Source organism: Eschrichtius robustus, chromosome 15 (genome assembly GCF_028021215.1).
Source record: "Eschrichtius robustus isolate mEscRob2 chromosome 15, mEscRob2.pri, whole genome shotgun sequence".
In the NCBI taxonomy this organism is placed as follows: domain Eukaryota; kingdom Metazoa; phylum Chordata; class Mammalia; order Artiodactyla; family Eschrichtiidae; genus Eschrichtius; species Eschrichtius robustus.
The window spans coordinates 29,377,257-29,395,378 of record NC_090838.1 but is presented as its reverse complement, the minus strand read 5'-3'; the positions used below and the strand labels follow the sequence as shown (position 1 = coordinate 29,395,378).

The 18,122-nt window shown below is 37.2% G+C and overlaps 1 non-coding gene across 1 annotated transcript; it reads left to right on the top strand.

Annotated features, from left to right (window-relative positions):
* The first annotated feature begins 14,344 nt into the window (after positions 1-14,344).
* LOC137778202 (U6 spliceosomal RNA) lies at positions 14,345-14,451 on the top strand. The gene has a single exon (XR_011076781.1). It is a non-coding gene; the product is annotated as a U6 spliceosomal RNA (small nuclear RNA).
* The last annotated feature ends 3,671 nt before the right edge of the window (positions 14,452-18,122 follow it).

The following is an 18,122-nucleotide window of genomic DNA, read 5'->3' as shown; positions in this document are numbered from 1 at the left end:
AGCATAAAATGCTTAAGTTACCTGCATAGATATTGTCCATGTGATAGATTCATAACACATATTATCTGGATAGGTTAGCCTGAACATAACATTTCAATTAACCAAATTCTGCTTCTGAGTGATTTAAAGATACTGGATTTTGATTAATTCCCCTCAACTAAAGTTAGTAATGGTTACAGTTATTGAGTGATGTAGCTTATGGAGAGGGTTCCATATGGATACCTTTATCTTTAATTAAAAATCATGGCTTTAAATATCATGTTTTTTGCCGCATTTATGTATGTAATAGTTTAACTTGATAATTTGTTCATGTATACTAGGATTATCCACTATAATTAAATTGAAGAACACTGTTACAGATTAAATGATAATTATGTTTGATCCCTTTGCATGGTCAGTTAGTATTGGCTATGTTTATGTTGGATACAGCTCAAATAGAATGACTGATAGGTGAGGTGGATTTTTTTTCACATCAGTGTTTCACTAATCCTGTAACTCCATGGGCCAGTTTTCCATTACAGTCTCATCAGATAGGTGCTCCTTTGATTTCTTTTCTGAGCAGAAAAACGAGCCTTCTGATGTCTTCATGTTTTTGCCCTCAACCAGTTATGTAACAGTTTCCTACAGTACTTGCATAGAATTCGTACTTCTCAAAGTCCTTTCACTTGCACTCCATGACACTGACCCCATTTCTAGTTTCCTCCTTGATTCCTCCATATATGAAGAAAAATGCCAACTGCCAAATGATGTGTAGGAAAAGTGGGGATAATTCTTTGGAATGTTAAGCATTTTTCCTTAAGAGTTTGAAGGTCCAGTATATTTTGAAAGCATAGGGCCATTTTTGGAAGAAGAGAAGGAAGATGGAATTCACAGTCTTGGCATTCTTTCACATTCCAGAAGCTGGAGCATGTGTGTGTAGGGGGATTTCTTGGTTCTATCAATCATATTCTACCTCCTTTGTTGTCTGACCAATTGATGTATGAATTACCACAACAAGATTATAAGCAACTTGAAGTCAAAGAATCTTTTTTAGAAATTTATTTGCCTCAAGATGCTTAGCATAGTGTAGGGAAATTAAGTACTCAGTGGTTTCTTGCTGAATGGAATTTAGAGAGACTTTCTGCTTCTCACTGCCTACCTAACATCAGGTTGCTTGAAGTTGGCTCATGGGAACTTGTTCATTATGTCTGCTCCATGGATAGTAAGGCTAATGCATATAAGAAGAAGGGTCAATGAGATACAAACAGAGTCAGATTGGGATAAATGGACCATGCCCTTTTTTGATACTTTGTGACTCCAAATTACTTTCAGTAATAGAAGCTCATTAAATTTTCACAAAGTGGTGATGTGAAATCCGCCCCAAAATATGTGAATTGCTTAAAAATAATGTCTCATAGATGTTAAACTGAAAACAAGAAAAATTCCCGAGACAGAGCTGATGTCTGTTGCATGGTAGCATGGGGCCAGTGGAGATCTGTTTCAAGAATGAACACCTTCCTAACCAGAGCTAGAGTCACAGATAAGTAAAACCGACAGTCAGCCAAATACATGCCCAAGAAACATACTTTGATACTGAGATTTGAGAATATTGCTGCAGCCCTACCACTGTTAATGTTATCACTTGGTGGCTAAAGAGTGTTGAAAAGCAAGGGGTTGTGGGAAAAGAGGTAGACCAAGTATTTAAAAATGAACACAATATCTCATTATTAAATATATTATATCCCTACTTATTGAGATAAATCCTCCTCTTTGAGCCAGGGATGGTCATGGAAATGGTGATTTCTCTTGTCCATGTGATTTATTTATTTTGTCCTTCTCCAGTTTCTCTAAGGTAGTCTGGGATAAGCCTGATCACCTGGTAGAATTTGCTTGAAGCAATTGTTGTCATAGTCAGGGAGTGAACGAGGGATGTGCTGACTTGTTGAGTGTTTCGGTGGGCTTGGTAGAAAATGGCAACATCTTTGACATGTGATCCTTGGTTTCACCTCTCCTGATGCTTTGTTCATGACTGAAGCTTGGGGTACTTGTTTTCCTGACACAGTTTGCCACTGCCTAACTACAGTAGACCTCTCAGGGACATTCCCAAGAAAGGGAAAGCAGACAAATTCTGTTCTCGCATGAAAAAAAGGGTGGTTATGGACATTTGTGTGAAAAGCTGAAATGTGACATATTTATGACTAAAAATACAGGCTGGCAATGCCATCTCGAGTGGGAAAGTTTTATTTTGTAATTTCTTTTTTTTTTTGGCTATGTTTGGTCTTTGTTGCTGCACGTGGGCTTTATCTAGTTGCAGCAAGTGGGGGCTACTCTTCATTGTGGTGTGCTGGCTTCTCATTACGGTGGCTTCTCTTGTTGCGGAGCATGAGCTCTAGGCGCATGGTCTCAGTAGTTGTGGCACACGGGCTTAGTTGCTCCGCGACATGTGAGATCTTCCTGGACCAGGGCTCAAACCTGTGTCCCCTGCGTTGGCAGGTGGATTCTTAACCACTGTGCCACCAGGGAAGTCCCTATTTTGTAATTTCTATAACTCGAAAGACTTGGTGTTTTTGTCCTCTAAGTTTTAATTTATTGGTGTTTGATATCTGCTTGTAAAATATGTACTCTCTGGGAAGTAGTATTTTGATGCCAACTAACAGGTTAAAAACCAGAATTCATAATTTTCTAACTAGAGTCTTAAAAACCCTGTAGTTATAGTAACCTGCAGGAACAATGAGGTAACCAAGAACTTTGTGACTTCATAAATGGGGACTATAAATGATGGTTTAGGAACCCTATAATATCAGACCCTCTTGTTGGGGTTCCCTTTGGTTTGCTGGTACATCTGTGTGGTACATTTCAGGCATTTGGCAAAACTTAGCTCTTTAGCTTAAATATTAATGTACATTAAAAAAATGTTCCTGACTTTGGAACTTGATTATAAGTTCTAAATTTTGATTATAAAATATCATTCACTAAAAAATATAATGTTTTAAAAGTTATTTAACTTAAAACATTGTCCCTCACATCTTACGGATTTTTCAAAAAATTAAACTGTTTAATAAAAAAGTATACCTAAAAATCCTGTTTAGAAGATCGCCAATCTCTTATCATTTCACTGAGATTATTTCCCACTATTTCTTGTTAAAATGTATTTAGAGTGCCAGATTTCATCAGATCTTCACCATTTCACGTAAGCCTCTACTACACAAAAACAATGAACTGATTAATAAATGTTAAGCAGTAAATTCATACATGAAAATATAAACCCTTATTGCTGAAGTTAAATAATATTAATACAGTTAGCTTCAAGAAATTCATGTTTCTGCAAGGACTCTATGGGTAATAGGTGTTAACCCATTCGTGAGTATATGGTTGTAAAGGCCCCCACCAGAGGGGCACAGCAGGTTTTTGAGACCCTCAGGTACCTGCTCTGTGGTTGGTTTGATTGTCCAATTTTACCTTCTTCTTTCTGAGGCTAGACCTGGAGTTTTCCCTTAATTCCTGGACTTTACTTCTGACTTAGGCTTCGTGACATTTGTCAGACTTCTAGGATTCCTGTACTGGTCTTTGAGCTGCTGCATCAGCTACCCCTCAGATTGCTAAAGCTAGATTTCTCAAGTCAGCAGGTGTCTGTACCTGAATTCTTTTTTGTCACTGCTTGACTTGACTAAGCTTGGAGTTGGCTGTGCTTTGTGTCCTAGTTTCAGTAAAACTCCATGAGAGCAGGGACTGACCCCTTTACAGTAACAGTCTAGCAATTTCAGAAATGAGCTATGGAAAGCAGAAGAGAGAGGTTCCAAAGGTATCCTAGAGTGAAAATTTTGGTATAGTCAATAACACCTACACGTTTTCTTAGTCTTTAATTTAAATATTAGTTGCTGGGTTTACTTAAAGAAAATTGCAGCTTCTTTCCTAATTTTCTTCTAGGCTTTATTTTTATTTTTTTATTTTTAAAATATATTTATTTGTTTATTTTTGTCTGTGTTGGTCTTTGTTGCTGCACGCAGGCTTTCTATAGTTGTGGAGAGCGGGGGCTACTGTTCGTTGTGGTGCATGGGCTTCTCATTGCCGTGGCTTCTCTTGTTGCGGAGCACGGGCTCTAGGCACGTGGGCTTCAGTAGTTGTGCCTGGCGGGCTCTAGAGCGCAAGCTCAGTAGTTGTGGCGCACAGGCTTGGTTGCTCCACGGCATGTGGGATCTTCCTGGACTAGGGCTTGAACCCGTGTCCCCTGCATTGGCAGGCGGATTCTTAACCATTCCGCCACCAGGGAAGTCCTTCTTCTAGGCTTTAATTTGCAGAATGGAATGACATTCTTGCTCTTCACATTTTTGGGAAAGAATGGAATAGAGTGGTTGAATTAAGAAAAAGAAGTAACATTGTGAAGTAACCCAGTGATTTGAAGCTATGTGGCTTTGATTGGAGCCTCATTTAAAAGAGGATGGCTCACTAAGTAACACAGGCAAATCAAATCAGTGGACATTTTATTAATTTGTCTCATAAAAAAAGAGTCAGTATCATACCTACGGGAATATTCACATAAAATCAGATTCAAATATGACTAATTAAAAGGAATTTCCAAGAGTAGCTCAGCGTAACGCCAAATTAAAGAGTGAATGCACCTGAGGAGCTAGAAGCACTAAGGGAATTCAGGAAGAAGCTGTGGTTGGTACCAGCAAGAGCCTTGGGGAGTGAGACTCAAGGTCAGAGATTAGAATCAAGAAAAGTTGGATGAATTTTACTAGTCCCAAAGAACAATGCTCAAAGAAGACAGAGTCAAAAATCAAGAAGAATCAGAAGAAGATGTATTAAGTGTGTTCTAAGGCTCTGGGTCCTGCTTGCATTGATGACCTGGTAGGAGCTACCTAGGGTAGCATATGAGACAGAAAGACCTGGAAGCCACAGAGGGCCAGGAAACTGGGAGAGAGGTGAAAATGTAGCCAGGAAAGGACTCCAGATTGAAAGCTGAGAGGAATTGAATTAGGTAATAATCTGGCAGGACCAGAAGAAGATGGAAATTTTGGTTGGGTATCAATGTTAGTATGTTGAGAAATGTAGGCTGAGGTTTGGGTGAACTCTGGGGTGAATCTTGAAGTAATCATGCAGAATAGACACTGAGCGTTCACTCTGAGTGAATTTACTAGTTCTGTTCACACATGTGTTTTGTGCATCTGTTGTGTAAGCCACACTAGAGTTGACATTATGGGAAAAAACGGAAGCAAATGAGACATGTCTCTTGTCCTTGTTTTAGTCAGTATGGTCAAGATGTAACCTGGTACCTCACAGGTACTTACTTTTTTTTTTTTTTTTTTTTAGTTAATTTATTTATTTTTGGCTGTGTTGGGTCTTCGTTTCTGTGCGAGGGCTTTCTCTAGTTGAGGCGAGCGGGGGCCACTCTTCATTGCGGTGCGCGGGCCTCTCACTGTTGCGGCCTCTCTTGTTGCGGAGCACAGGCTCCAGACGTGCAGGCTCAGTAGTTGTGGCTCACGGGCCCAGTTGCTCCGCGGCATGTGGGATCTTCCCAGGCCAGGGCTCGAACCCGTGTCCCCTGCATTGGCAGGCAGATCCTCAACCACTGTGCCACCAGGGAAGCCCCCTTACATATTTTTTGACTGTCTTTTTTTGTGTCCTGGTCACAGTTGGGATACTGGAACCAGCTCATATGGCAGAAGAGCTGTTTGTTACCATCTCTTCCCAACTCTATGTGATGACATGTTAGAAGCTTGAAATTGACCATGATGGTAGTATTTTCATCACAGGTGGAATTTTTGGATTAGTGATTATCTAGAGGATATGAATGGCTCTTTATTATTTTTCCTATGAAAAGTGGAAGCATTGTTTTTCTTTCTATCCTTAGAAAGGGTTCCTTTCATAAGTGCATGCAAACTGGGTCTTGGCCCACCACCTCTTAGGTTAGACATTCAGGGTTATTTTATATCTGCAGTTTCAGATACACTAATTTGCTAACTTTGAGATTAGAGCAGGAATAACCTCAGTGCTCTGTTAATGCCAATTACCTCTGAAACAGCCAGACTAAAGACAGATAAGAGTCCCCTGATGACTGATTAAAATATGGTATCCTGAAAATTAAATGTCTAGTTTGAGCGCAGATGTAGCACAAAGATTTGTTATCTGAATTGACTCAGATTGAATGCTAACATTGGGAAAACTCACAAGGAATAATATAATTGTTATAGTCCCCCAGCAGGAATAAAAAAGAAAGAACTTCATACTTCTGGGGCATGTTAAAGTCAAGAAAATTGGGATTGAAATCTTTTGTGATGAGCTTTTAAGTCATAAAACTTACTAATAAGGGGGCAGAAGTCAAAATAGCAGCACTAAGGATGTAATTAAAATTTCTATGATGATACCCTCTTAGTCTAATGTTACCATTTGATTTGTACTTTTCAAATAGTGTTATTTATAACTCACAATTTTCATAAGAGAGCAAAAGAACTTTCTGTGGTGGGCTCATTTCGTTTTTTGGTCAGTGCTTCTGTCTCCTGGTGCCATCTAGAATTTGGATAAGAACCTATTTTTAAGGCATAAAATTGGAAAAGATTTCAAGAGATTAGAAAATGATTGATCTAATGGAATTGATATCAGACTTGGCAGCAGGCTTTAAACATCCAGTTTTGTTTTAATTAATGAAATATCAACATATGGATAACTTTGAGGAATGGAATAAAGAATCAGGAAAGGCATATTTGAATTGTTACTTGTTTAAGCTATATCATAAATGCTAAAATGTAGGAAATAGCTGTATTCCTTGAAGGTTATAAAAATATCAAATGAATTTATTTTTTAAATTAACATTGTATTTTAAATTATTTATTTTTATTGACGTATAGTTGATTTACAATATTTACAGTATTAGTTTCAGGTGTACAACATGATTCAAAATTTTTATAGATTTATTCCATTTAAAGTTACTATAAAATATTGGCTATATTCCCTGTGCTGTACAATATATCCTTGTAGCTTATTTATTTTACACATAGAAGTTTGTACCTCTTAGTTCCTTACCCCTATCTTGCCCCTCCTTCCTGCCTTCTCCCTACTGATAACCACTAGTTTGTTCTTTATATCAGTGAGTCTGTTTCAGAGTATAGTTTTCTCCTGTTCAAGACCTAGAGGTCAAGTCTGTCTCCTTTAGATCACAGGTTTACTTAAATTATAGCCCCAGGTAGTTTTCACCTGCAGGGTTTTTTTTTTTTTTTTTTTTTTTTTAGGCTCCTCTCACAGTTAATTGGACCCTCATTCCAGTCTCAGCTTTAAGTAGTGAGGCTTAGTTTGGTCTATCACTCATGAGGCACTTCTGTTCTTTTATTCACCAGAATCTAAGACAACTGGCTACTTCTGCTAATTTCTACTCCTGAACTCTGAAGCACCAGAAATTCTTTAATATATTATATTTATATAATATGCAAAAATTTGTGTATTATATGGAACCATATATATATGAATCTGTAGCACTTAGCTTCTAGCAGAGTGCATGACATTAAGTAGCCACATATTAAATACTTATAAGGTTGAAGTTGATTGACTATATCATGAACTTGGTTACTAATTTATCATAGTAAAATTTTAAGCTATTATAATGTTTTTCCAAATGAGGTTTTCTTTGTTAAGCATTGTAATTCTGTGTTTAGCTAAAATTATACTGAAGCAAGTTTATTTTCATGAAAATAAATGTACTTTTATGTTGGCAATCCAAACTCCATTCTTTGGCTTTAAATGAATCAAAATGATTGTACTAGATTTTCAAGATCTTAAACAAGGTCTGAAAGAATCAACAAAGATACTAAATAGCACACTTACAGGATAAAATTTCCTTTCGGGAAAACATAAAATAAGAATTATTTTTTTAAGGAAGTCATCTGATAATTTTACACTAATGTGTTCATAGTTGGTGATCAAACTTGTGGAGATGTTCTGGAAACCTCAAAAATATGGTAAACAACATAGTATTTATCTGAAAGTTAAAGGAGGTCATGTCAGAAAAAGAAAATACTTGTGAAGCCATAAGCTTTGCACATAGAGTTGCTCTTAATGGTCTAATATTAATTTAAAGCAAATTTAATTTAAACTTTGAACATATGGACTGTTATTTAATAAATTTTAGAAAAAATAGATTAAAAGAATTGAGGAAAGGAAGGTAGTGGGAGATAAGGAAGCTCATAATAGCCTTTGACTCTCAAAAATAATTTGTGGTGCATGTTTTTATGTTAAATGAATGAATCAATGGAAACAATATGTTTATATTGATACCATCAGAAAAAGAGCAAGTGCTTCCAATACAATCACAAATACAGAATAGTCAATTTGAAACTCCATATGCCGAGAGTCATGAGAACATCACTCTATTAAAACCAAGTATGCTATCATATTTGTTTTCTGAGACTGCCATAACAATTAAACACAAACTTGGTGACTTAAAAGGACAGTTTATTTTCTCACAGTTCTGAAGGCTGGAAGTTGGGCAGGGCTGAACTCCCTCTAGAGCCGCAAGGAGAGATTCTGTTCCTTGCCTCTTTCAGCTTCTAGTGCCTATTGGCATTCCTTGGCTTGTGGCTGCATCATTTCACATCACCTCCTCTGTGTGTCTCTAAACGCCATCTGCCTCTCTCTTATAAGAATACTTGTGATGGCATTTGGTGTTTACCCAGATAATCCAGGATAACCTCCTTTATTCAAGATTCTTAACTTAGTCACACTTTTTGCCCTATAAAGTAATATTCACTCTTTTGCCATGTAAGGTACTATTCACAGATTTTAGGGATTAGGACGTCGTATTGATTTGCTAGTGCTGCCATTACAAAATACCACAGATTTGGTAACTTAAACAATAGAAGTTTATTGTTTCACAGTCCCGGAGGCTAGCAGCCTGAGATCAAGGTGTTGGCAGGTTTGATGTCTCCCAAGGCTCCCTCTTTGGCTTGTAGACTACCCCCTTCTCATTGTGTCCTCATGTGTTCTTTCCTCTCTGCACATGTGCCCCTGGTGTCTCTTTGTGTGTCCAAATTTCCTAGTCAGTTTGGCTCACGCTAAAGGCCTCATTTTAACTTAATTTCCTCCTTAAAGACCTTATCTCCACATACAGTCACATTCTGACATACTGGGAGTTAAGGCTTCAACGTGTTAGTGTGGGAGGCACAATTCAGCCCATGCCATACATAAACATATTTTTTGGGCCACCATTCAGCCCATTACAAATGTGTAACTTTTGATTGAAATCATAAGGGAAAAAAGCTAAATATAATTTATTATGCTCCATTCACCAATGCAGACAAATGTAATACATTTATGATGTGGTCTCATTAATATAGTTAAAATTTCATGGATAAAGAACTCTATCTGGAGTTTCTGACAATTAACTAGAAAAATCACTTACACGGAACAGTCATTTCTCAATGAGGCAAGATTAAATGTTAGCATATTGCAAAATCTCACACTGATATTTATTTGGGAATATAAAGAAAGTTTCCCCTTTCATTTATGGATTTATAGATACACTTATGAAGATTACAATAGAAAAGAATTTCATTTATGCATTTATAGATACACTTGTGAAGATTACAATAGAAAAGAATTCTCCCTTGGCTAAGGGAAAACATGTAATTTAAGTTGAGGTGTAATTTATACTATACGCTGCAATTGCCCGACTTTAATGAGCAAATAAAGCAAATTCCAATATACTTTCCTGGGAATCATTCCAGCTCTCAATAATCTGTTGCAGTGGATGCCAGGAAGTGGCTGTTCATAGAAAGATGGCCCAAAGTCCACATCTATACACACAAATAGGTTGCTTTCATAGTAGCATTATCTTTGATTACAAAGAAAGTGAACTAATGTTGTTATATATATTTGCAGAGATATATCATGCACGTACCATGTACATGCTACCAGGACATCTAAGAACATAAAAATTACAAATATAAAAAAATCATACCAATATAGCAGAAGGAGTAACACTCCCAAACTCATTCTGTGAGACCACCATCACCCTGATACCAAAACCAGACAAAGATGTCACAAAGAAAGAAAACTACAGGCGAATATCACTGATGAACATAGATGCAAAAATCATCAACAAAATACTAGCAAACAGAATCCAATAGCACAGATCCAACAGATCCAATCCTAAAGGATCATATACCATGATCAAGTGGGGTTTATCCCAGGAATGCAAGGATTCTTCAATATACGCAAATCATCAATGTGATACACCATATTAACAAATTGAAGGAGAAAAACCATATGATCATCTCAATAGATGCAGAAAAAGCTTTCAACAAAATTCAACACCCATTTATGATAAAAACCTTCCAGAAAGTAGGCATAGAGGGAACTTACCTCAACATAATAAAGGCCATATATGACAAACCCACAGCCAACATCGTCCTCAGTGGTGAAAAACTGAAACCATTTTCACTAAGATCAGGAACAAGACAAGGTTGCCCACTCTCACCACTATTATTCAACATAGTTTTGGAAGTTTTAGCCACAGCAGTCAGAGAAGAAAAGGAAATAAAAGGAATCCAAATCAGAAAATAAGAAGTAAAGCTGTCACTGTTTGCAGATGACATGATACTATACATAGAGAATCCTAAAGACTCTACCAGAAAACTCCTAGAGCTAATCAATGAATTTGGTAAAGTAGCAGGATACAAAATTAATGCACAGAAATCTCTTGCATTCCTATACACTAATGATGAAAACTCTGAAAGAGAAATTAAGGTAACACTCTCATTTACCATTGCAACAAAAAGAATGAAATACCTAGGAATAAATCTGCCTAAGGAGACAGAAGACCTGTATGCAGAAAACTATAAGACACTGATGAAAGAAACTAAAGATGATACAAACAGATGGAGAGATATACCATGTTCTTGGATTGGAAGAATCAACATTGTGAAAATGACTCTACTACCCAAAGCAATCTACAGATTCAATGCAATCCCTATCAAACTACCACTGGCATTTTTCACAGAACTAGAACAAAAAATTTCACAATTTGTATGGAAACACAAAAGACCCCGAATAGCCACAGCAATCTTGAGAAAGAAAAATGGAGCTGGAGGAGTCAGGCTCCCTGACTTAAGGCTATACTACAAAGCTACAGTAATCAAGGCAGTCTGGTACTGGCACAAAAACAGAAATATAGATCAGTGGAACAGGATAGGAAGCCCAGAGATAAATGCACATATGGTCACCTTATTTTTGATAAAGGAGGCAAGAATATACCATGGAGAAGAGACAGCCTCTTCAATAAGTGGTGTTGGGAAAACTGGACAGCTACATGAAAAAGAATGAAATTAGAACACTCCCTAACACCATACACAAAAATAAACTCAAAATGGATTAAAGACCTAAATGTAAGGCCAGACACCATCAATCTCTTAGAGGAAAACATAGGCAGGACACTCTATGACATAAATCACAGCAAGATCCTTTTTGACCCACCTCCTAGAGAAATGGAAATAAAAACAAAAATAGACAAATGGGACCTAATGAAACTTCACAGCTTTTGCACAGCAAAGGAAACCATAAACAAGATGAAAAGACAACCCTCCGAATGGGAGAAAATATTTGCAAACGAAGCAACCGACAAAGGATTGATCTCCAAAATTTACAAGCAGCTCATGCAGCTCAATATCAAAAAAAACGAAACAACCCAATCCAAAAATGGGCAAAAGACCTAAATAGACATTTCTCCGAAGAAGATATACAGATTGCCAACATACACATGAAAGAATGCTCAACATCACTAATCATGAGAGAAATGCAAATCAAAACTACAATGAGGTATCACCTGACACCAGTCAGAATGGCCATCCTCAAAAAATCTACAAACAGTAAATGCTGGAGAGGGTGTGGAGAAAAGGGAACCCTCTTGCACTGTTGGTGGGAATGTAAATTGATACAGCCACTATGGAGAACAGTATGGAGGTTACTTAAAAAACTAAAAGTAGAACTACCATATGACCCAGCAATCCCACTACTAGGCATATACCCTGAGAAAACCAGAACTCAAAAAGAGTCATGTATCACAATGTTCATTGCAGCTCTATTTACAATAGCCAGGACACGGAAGCAACCTAAGTGTCCATCAACAGATGAATGGATAAAGAAGATGTGGTACATATATACAGTGGAATATTACTCAGCCATAAAAAGAAAGGAAATTGTGTTATTTGTAGTGAGGTGGATGGACCTAGAGACTGTCATACAGAGTGAAGTAAGTCCGAAAGAGAAAAACAAATACCGTATACTAACACATATGTATGGAATAAAAAAAAAAAAAAAGGTTCTGAAGAACCTAGGGGCAGGACAGGAATAAAGACACAGATGTAGAGAATGGACTTGAGGACATGGGGAGGGGGAAGAGTAACCTGGGACAAAGTGAGAGAGCGGCATGGACATATATACACTACCAAATGTAAAATAGATAGCTAGTGGGAAGCAGCCGCATAGCACAGGGAGACCAGCTCCGTGCTTTGTGACCACCTAGAGGGGTGGGACAGGGAGAGTGGCAGGGAGACGCAAGAGGGAGGAGATATGGGATATATGTATACGTATAACTGATTCACTTGGTTTTAAAGCAGAAACTGGTGCACCATTGTAAAGCAATTATACTCCAATAAAGATGTTAAAAAAAATCATACCAATTTTATAGAAGGTCCTTGTCTTTGTACTTTGTTTCCTTTATATTCATTTATTCTTGCTCCAGACCTCAGGCTCTTCTGTACTGTGTATATGTAGTAGTTCCACTTTCCTTTTCATTTCTAATCTGTATGGTTCTTCTATTTACCTTCAGAATTATGGACACAGGCTTGGGCTTCAAGTATAGAACAAACTCATTGTGTCAAGGGTTTCAGAATTCATGATAATTTAAACATGTACTGGGTTGAAGAGTGTCCCCAACCCCCAAATGTCTACCTGGAACCTCAGATTGTAACCATATATGGAAATAAAGTCTTTGCAGGTGTAATTGGTTAAATCAACATGCAGTCATACTGGATTAGGTAAGTTCAGTGACTGGGGTCCTTATAAGAAGAATAAACAGAGATACAGACACACTGGAGAGAAGGCCATGTGAAGACTGAGGCAGAGATCTGAGTGATGGATCTACAAGTCAAGGAATATGAAGGATTGACAGCAACCACAGGAATCATTCTTCCCTAGATCCTTTAGAGAGATGATGGTCCTGGTGACGCCTTGATTTCAGACTTCTAGCTTCTAGAACTGTGAGACCAATCAATTTCTGTTTTAAGCCACTCAGTTTGTGGTAGTTTTATATAGGACGCCTAGAAAACTAATATAGAACATGAACATGATAATTTGAACCTATAAAGAAAGTGTACTGCAGATAAAATTTATTAGAGAGATGAATCTAGACAAAATATAATTAGTATTATGCCGAAGTAGAAGCATTCTTTTTGTAACATTTTTGTCAGATGGTCACCTAGCCCCATCCAGAGATGAAGGGCTGCATTTTGGGGAAGCTCTAATTGTTAGAATTTTTGTTAGTGACCTAACATCTGCCTTCCTATACTTCCACTGATTCTAGTTGTGCCCTCGAGTTAAAACTCTTGACCCCTTTTTTGATGTAGTTTGAAATATTTTCAAAGTCTTCAGTTGCCCCTTAACTTGTTCTTTTCTTTGTTAATCAGTTCAGTCTCTTCCAATATATGAAATGGATTCTCCGCTCCTAACCATTATGTTTTTCCTCCCCTGTGTATACCTTATTTTGGTAAACATTCTTCTGAGGATCAAATACATTTTTTCTGACTAGTTTGACTAGACCAGTAAAGCCTGGAACTAATTCTTTCTGTAATTTGGGCGTAAAAGTTTTATCTTGAAGCATAAGGTGAAATTCAAAATTTTTAACCTGCAGCTTATATACTTGGTTAATTAATCTTTTATTATACAATTAATACATGAATATACATTATTTTGGTAAAAGTTTCACACCATAGTTGAATATATAAAATAAAATAAGAGAAACCCTTCTTCTCACCCCTCCCTCCTAAACACTCATCCCTAGAGACTAAGCATTCAGAAATTTAGGCCCTTATTTTATGTGTTTAAATACACACACACATAAATATATTTGTGTGTGTATGTATATATGTATATACACATCTGTAGTTGTATAAAAATAGGGTATTGCTTTGTGTATTTTCTACATCTCAATTTATTCCTTTGTACTTTTCTCAGTTAAATGGTTTGCCTGGAGCATTTTAAAACCACATATATTGCCATTGCAGTTTTGTTACTAAATTCAAGATTTTGATACTGAAGGCAAGACATTTAAAAGTGTCATCTTTTTATGTTTTTATATTGTGTCAATCAATACCATTTAGTGCTTGCTTCGGCAGCACATATACTAAAATTGGAACAATACAGAGAAGATTAGCGTGACCCCTGTGCAAGGATGACACACAAATTCGTGAAGCGTTCCATGTTTTTTTAACAATAACCAGGTCATGGAAGCAACCTAAATGTCCATCAACAGAGTAATGGATAAAGAAGATGTAGTACATATATACAATGGAATGTTACTCAGTCATAAAAAGGAATGAAATTGGGTCATTTGTAGAGACATGGATGGACCTAGAGACTGTCATACAGACTGAAGTAAGTCAGAAAGAGAAAAACAAATATCATATATTAACACATATATGTGGAATCTGAAAAAATTGGTATAGATGATCTTATTTACAAAGCAGAAACAGAGACAGATGTAGAGAACAAATGTATGGATACCAAGGGGGAAGGAGGGATGGGATGAACTGGGAGATTGGGATTGACATATATACACTATTGATGCTGTGTATAAAATGGATAACTAATGAGAACCTACTGTGTAGCACAGGGAACTCTACTCAGCGCTCTGTGGTGACCTAAATGAGAAGGAAATCCAGAAAAGAGGTGATATATGTGTATGAATAGCTGATTCACTTTGCTGTACAGTATGAACTAACACAATATTATAAAGCAACTATACTCCAATTAAAAAAAAAATCAATACCATTTAAAATTTTAACTTGTATGTCTAACATATTGGTTATCTCTTTCAGTTTTGTGCTTTTTAAATTTGAAAAGCACACTTTCCTACTCTTTGCATAGGTCACTGCAAAAAATATTGACCAGAATTAGACCAAGGGTAGTTACCCTGTTAGAGATTTACTTTAGGTAGTACTGCATCATTCATCAATATTATTAACATGCAATTATTTAAATAGTGGCTAATCTGGGTACCATGCAGTTAGTTGTATCGGCTCAGGTTTTGAGATAATGTGATTTTATGCTTCTGGCCTCTGGTCTGAGGCTAGTACAGAAAGAGGTCTATTTGTGTTCTTCTTTCTCAAAATAGAAGGCCTGGAACCAAAAAACACAACCACTTAAATGCCACAGCAAATTGTGAAAAGTCTAGTTAGTTTCACAGATCTTTACCTGTGACTTGCTAAAGTCAAATTAGGAAGAAGGCAAGGGCAAATGTAGTACACTTTTAGTTTATAAAAAATGGTTAAAAATATGAAAAAGCAGGCATATTTTCTCTAACCTAATAATTATGGGAAAATCTCTCTTGGTAGTAATGTCTCAAAATTTGCTTCTTAAACCATTCAAGAAGATTATTTTTATACCTGCCTTCTGGAGTGATTTATTTTTGAAGGGTGGTAAATTATATATTTATATGTTTGTTACCCGAACAATGAACAGTTTCTCCATGCTGCGTTTTGCTGCCAAATTAATTTATTTAGTAATAGATAAACTTTCTGTGTCAGTTAGGAATCCTGGTTGAAGGATCAGACCCTGACTGGGGAATTTACTGGAATGATACTAGTGGGGAGGGAAATATTCATGAGAAGGGGGCAGGTGGTAGGTAGGTAGGGGTGCTGTCTGAAGAGTCAGGGGCATAGCAAGCTGTCCACAGCCAGAGTGACCAGAAGCAGCCATGAATGACTGCCAACTACACCTCTGTCTTCTCACCCTCCTCGGGATGGGATTCAGTGTCTTGAGAGTTGGCTTCTGATTGGCCAAGCTTACATCATGAGCTTTCTCCCAGCTATATCCTGGAGAAGAATCTGTTCCTCTTTTCTTTCATAGTGGGAAACAGAAGCCTGATTGTATGAATTTTCCAGGGCTGCAGTAACAAAATACCACAGACTGCGTGGCTTAAGCAACAGAAATTTATTTTCTTGCAGTTCTAGAGGCTAGAAATGCAACATTGAGGTGTCAGGAGGGTTGATTCCTTCTGAGGGCTGTGACGGAAGAATCTTTTCCAGGCCTCTTTCCTTGGTTTGTAGATGGCCAGCTTCTCCATGTATCTTCAATTAGTCTCCCCTCTATACGTGTCTGTGTCTAAATGTCCTCTTACAAAGACAGCATCATATTGGATTAGGGCTCACTCTAATCATGCTATTTTAATTTATATCTTTGAAGACCCTATCTCCAAATATAGTTACATTCTAAAGTACTAGGAATTAAGACATCAACACATGAATTTGTGTGGGTGTGTGTCGGAGGGGCACAATTCGGCTTATAACACTGGCATTGCTCTTCCATTGACACAGTACAATGTGCAGGAGAAGTAACTTTCCCAGAATAAAAACTGGGTTGCTCTTACAAAGAGGAATGGCTTTGGAGCAGCTAAAAAATGATAAACATCATTCTACATTTTATTTTTGTAACCATATTTATGGAAGTTAATTTTTATTTTTTTTAAATTGCAAGAAAATACTATGTACAGAAAACTTGAAAATCTAAAAAAAATCAACCACATATAATATTCAAGGTTGGTAAAGGTACAAGAAAATGAACATGTCCTCTCTGCTGATGGGAATGCAGGCTTTTATACACCTTACTATCATTCTACTTTTATACACTGCTGAAGTGGAGTTGTGTCACTTAAATCTCTCTTCAAGAAAAAATTTGCTATTCAGCTGCAAGGAGTGCAGTTAGCAGACAATTTCCTGCTGTTATTGGCTTCAGCTTTCAAGCTATGGCTCTGCTCTTTTCGGGCAGCCTCCAGCCAATGAGTGAGCATGGCAGGGGGTACTAGGGCCTGGCCATTTCTGTCCAACCCTGACCTGCTCTAATAGGCACTCTTTGCTTCGGAGCTGCCTTTTAGTTTGTCTAAGACTTGGTCAAATCTACATAGTGATCTGAGCTTTGTTTTCTCGCTGTCTTTATTTTTCATAATTCTTTGTTACTCCGTTCATGGGTTTGCAAATCTTTGTACTTTTCAGTGATGTAAACCCTGTGGTTTTAATGTAATATTTGTTTTCTTTCACTATCTTATCCTTAATGACATGGAAATTTTGTTGTATATTTTTCTGAAATCGGTTAAATTATATTATTGGCAATTCACTATCTTCAAGCCTAATTTGGGACTCCTTAATTGAGTGACTCATTTAAGGCCCAAGTAGAAAGGAGGGGAGAGAGGTAGAGACAGAAAACAAGGAGATGTCTCCCTCTGAGTATTTGTATGGTAGAATATAAAACTGAGTGACTCTTGGTGACCTGTGGTGGTCTGTGCTATGAACTTACGAGCAGAAGAAGGACTGCAGTTAGAAAGAAGAGTCAAGCAGATAGAGAAAAGTAGACTGAGAGAGGGACAATCTGTTCTGGCTCCTTACAGAAGGACTAAAGGACTCTTTGGTCCGGTCTGGGTTAGTGCATCCAGTCCCAGCTCCATTTCTGAGTCTAGGCTGATCTTCACTCTGGCGTTGGTGCAACCCTCTAGAAGTCTTCTAATGAATTCCCTTGACTTTGCATATATTAGTTTAAGTTGGGTTGCCATGTTTTGCAACTCAAAGTTTTCACTATCACAGAGCGTCAGCACTTTGCATAACGTAATAGGCACTCAGAAAATTCTAGTAAAATCTACATCTTGTTGCATTTTTTAGGTCTTTCAACTGTGTCTCTTGGTGGTCACAAAACTTATTGTTTGAATTTATACAGTCTGAAGCTGTAGATATGTGATAATGCTAAGCACAGTGTTCTGCAATCTGTTGTCACTTACGAAATATTACTTAGCAAAAATAATAACAGGGATGGGGGGAGAGAGACTATTGGACTACTATTGGACTAAAGGAAAAAATTTCCTCTTCATTAAAGAATCAGATTTTAGGTAA